The sequence below is a fragment of the Propithecus coquereli genome, unplaced genomic scaffold (genome assembly GCF_000956105.1).
Source record: "Propithecus coquereli isolate 6110/MARCELLA unplaced genomic scaffold, Pcoq_1.0 Scaffold120, whole genome shotgun sequence".
Classification (NCBI taxonomy): Eukaryota; Metazoa; Chordata; class Mammalia; order Primates; family Indriidae; genus Propithecus; species Propithecus coquereli.
In genome coordinates this window covers 2,242,132-2,242,644 of record NW_012136081.1, presented here as the reverse complement: position 1 = coordinate 2,242,644, position 513 = coordinate 2,242,132, and positions in this window count along the sequence as shown.

Below are 513 nucleotides of genomic sequence, written 5' to 3'. Positions count from 1 at the left end.
TTGTTTCAAAATTTAAATTTAGGTTATATTTGTGAAGAGATACTAAATTCAGATGATTCAAAATTCAAAGGCTACAGAAGAGCACATAGTGAAATATCTTCTTCCACATGCCCTGGCCCTCAGCCACCAACCTCCTGTTGCCAGAGGCAGCCAGTGTCACTGGTCCTTGTGTAGTCCTCCAGGCATATTTTGTGTGTAGTCAGACAAATACAGTGATATGTACACATAATCAAAAAATTCACATTAATTGAATATTACTGTTAGGAAAAATATCAGAAAATACAGAAGAGAAAAAAATCAAAAGTCATCTGTGGCATTATTCTCCAGAGCTAATCTGTGTTAGTTAATACTTTGACGTATTCACTTCCAGATTTTTCTTTAATGATACAGATTTTTGATTGAAATGGCATCAACATGCAAATAGGTTATAATAGCCTATCTAAAACTCAGAAATAGGGCTGGGCGCAGTGGCTCATGCCTGTAATCCTAGCACTCCGGGAGGCTGAGGCGGGA